Here is a 3469-nt window from a genome sequence, read left to right on the forward strand (position 1 = left end):
GGAGCTTAGGAAAATGATGGAAACCATGAATGTCCAGCAGAGGAAAGAATGAAATCCATGACAATGACACACATTCCAGCAGATATCCAGAAGACTAAAAACACTAAAAGTAAACACAGTAGAATGAGCTGATATGAAGATAGAATATCAGATATAGAAAAATGGAATTGCTGTTAAAGATCATGAAAAGAAAGATTTCTTTTTTCTTTCTTTTTTTGGTACTGGGAATTGAACTCAGGCCCTTGCAGAGAAATTTCTTTAAAATACCAAGGCCCACAAGAAATCAATCCAACAGCTGCTAGATGATGCAAAGAAGAACAACATAAGATCAATCAGTCAATTAAAAATCAGGAGACAGTGCAAATTACATAAAAACTATTCACAGAAGTAATGGCAGAAAGCTTGGAAACAGGGAAAAGCAATTTGACATAGGGCTGGGGATTTGGCTCAGTGGTTCTGGTGCCTGCCTCAGAAGCACAAGGGCCTGAGTTCAATCCCTGGTACCCCCCCAAAAAAAATTGACATACAGATAAAGAAGCCTTGATCAAAAAAATTCACACCTAGGTATATATTAGTCAAAATTCCAGGAATCCAACACAAGAACAGAATATTCAAAGCTGTTAGAGAAAAGAAACAAATCACATATAAATGCAAGCCCATCACAATCACAGCAGACTTCTCAACAGAAACCTACAAATTAAGGAGAGCATATAGTGAAGTATTTCAAGCCCTAAAAGAAAACAATCTCCAATCCAGATTGAAGTATCCCACAAAACTCTTTCAAAATTAGTGGAGAAATAAGATACTTCCATTACAAAGAACACCTGAGGAAATTCATGAACACCAAACCAGCACTCCAAAATGTTCTGAAGAATATTCTGGAAAGACATGAGGATTACAACTCCATGAATCCCAACAGAATGAATCTACTAGGCAAAACAAGAAATTAAACAGAGGCAGAGGAGGGTTATAGATTATGAATACAGTATCACTGAAGAAATGGTTTCTTTGGTGCCATTAAAATACAACTAAGGGCTGGAGATTTAGCTCAGTGGTGCTGCTGGCTGCCTCCCAAGTGCAAGGTCCCAAGTTCAATCCTGATACCAAACACAAAAACAAAAACAAAACCCAGCTAATTCTCTTCACTTGTATGAAGCAATAAAAATAACAGTGACTTTCTTCAAACTTTGTTAACATATCTGGTGTAGCCATAGTGGTACTCTGTGAGTGATAGTTGGTAAAGAAGAGAGATCTTAAACTGGATGTTGTGGTGCACACTTATAATCCCAGCACTCAGGAGGCTGAGGCAGGTGGATCACTGCAAGTTTGAGGCTTGCCTGGGCTACATAATGAATTCAAGGACAGCCTGAACTACAGAGTGAAACCTTGTCTCAAAAAAATAAAAAAAAAAGAGGTATTTATAAATTAATAAGAGGTGATGCAATCATTGCTGGCAAATCACATCTAATAAAATAGTGCTGCATCACACATCAAGGAAATTTAAGCTTTAAAATTGGATGTTATGGGAGTTAGGCATGGTGATGCCTGCTTATAATCCCAGTACTCAGGAGGCTGAGGCAGGAGAATACCATGAGCTCAAAGAGTGAGTGAACTATGTAGGGAGACCCTGTCTCAAAAAAACAAACAAAGGACCAGGGATTTAGCTCAGTGGTTCCGCTGCCTGCCTCATAGGCACAAGGACCTGAGTTCAATCCCTGGTACCAAAAAAAAAAAAAAAAAGATGTTATGCAAATCATCATTAAAGCTGTGAATTTCGTAAGGTTCTAGGGATCAAATCACCAATTCCACAAGTTCCTTAAAAGTAAGGATGCTGTGCTCACTTTGGCAGCACATATACTAAAATTGGAACAATACAGAGAAGGTTATCATGGCCCCTGTGCAAGGATGACATGCAAATTTGTGAAGCATTCCATATTTATTTTTCATGCTTAGTCAGGAATCTTGTTCTGTGATAACAACAATAAATGTTTTGAAATGTTAAAAAAAAAGTAAGGATGCTGATTTGGGGACACCATTTTTCTGAAGTGAGGTTGCCAAGTTGGAGTAAAATATAAAAAGATTTTGTGAATTGTGAAATTATGCTGTCATTTATGAAATCAAGAAACCTGAAGATGAAAATTCCTCACCAGTCCTGCATTTTTAAATTTGACTACTCATTTAAATGGTATAAATGTGTCATCAAGGTAAAAGTCAATTTATTTGTGCTATATTTCAATGCAATGTACAACACTATGTACAATACAGTACAAAAAATGGAAAGGGTAGTGAGGAAAAAGGATGGGATGTACCAATAAATATTTTGCTATAAAAAATTTGTTAGCTATAATTAAAAAGTTAACGCTTTTTATGTCTAGAACAGTAAAGTTTTCTTAACATTAAGATGCTCTTAAATTTATGAAACTAAAATTTTTAAAAGTTATATATTTTTAAAATAGTGCCCAAAATGAAACTAAATTATGGCAAGTACAAGTTATGACAAAAAATTAAAATAAAAAATAAACACAGGCAGGGGAGATCCAACAGTAGGAAAACAACATGACAAAGATAAATCAATGTGTATCAGTTATATCCACCAATATTGGTGGTCACTATTCACCAATTAAAAGAAACAGACTGGCAGAATGCATCAAGAATTAAGATACAATAATATAATGCACATGTAATTAAAAAAGAAATTTACAAGCTGAAAGTCAAAGGATGTAAAACAATACTCAATGCAACAGGAACTCAGAATAAAGGTAAGGGGTAAGTGGATTTCAAGCCAAGACTAATTAAGAGAGACAAAGAAAGTCACTACACCCTTGCAAAGGGTAAAACCAAAGAGGAAAAGATAACAATCATAAATATATATGCAACAAATACTAGTGCACCTGACTATATAAAAAAATACTAATAGTCCAGAAAAATCAAATAAGCACTAATACAATTGTAATGAGGCACCTCAATATCCCACTGTCATAAATAGATCAACTAGACAAAAAATCAACAATGAAATTTTAGAACTGAATCAAACTTTTGAACAAATGGACTTAGTAGATGTCTACAGAGTGTTCCACCCCACAACATAAGAATACACATTCTTGGGCCAGGGATTTAGCTCACTGGTGCTGCTGCCTGCCTCACAAGCACAAGGTCCTAAGTTCAATCCCCAATATAGCTGCACATGGGATATCCTCCACATAGAACACATGGTAGCTCATAGAACATGCTTAAGTAAATGCAAAGGAATTGAAATTATCCCATGCATATTAACAGACCACAGTGCAATGAAATTGGAAATCAGTGACAAAAGAAACCATAAGAACTTCATAAACACGTGGAAATTTTAAAAAAAACCCTCCTGAACAACGAATGAGTCACAGACAAAATTGAAGAATAAATTAGACAGTTTCTACAATTAAATGATAATATCATACATTTTGAGGATATACTCCTAAGTGAAATAAAT

The 3469-nt window shown here is 35.2% G+C and overlaps 1 non-coding gene across 1 annotated transcript; it reads left to right on the forward strand.

Moving 5' to 3' along the window:
* Positions 1-1833: 1833 nt before the first annotated feature.
* LOC117284395 lies at positions 1834-1940 on the forward strand. The gene has a single exon (XR_004515468.1). It is a non-coding gene; the product is annotated as a U6 spliceosomal RNA (small nuclear RNA).
* The last annotated feature ends 1529 nt before the right edge of the window (positions 1941-3469 follow it).

This window comes from Fukomys damarensis, unplaced genomic scaffold, assembly GCF_012274545.1.
Source record: "Fukomys damarensis isolate Sample0158 unplaced genomic scaffold, DMR_v1.0_HiC HiC_scaffold_36, whole genome shotgun sequence".
NCBI classification, from domain to species: domain Eukaryota; kingdom Metazoa; phylum Chordata; class Mammalia; order Rodentia; family Bathyergidae; genus Fukomys; species Fukomys damarensis.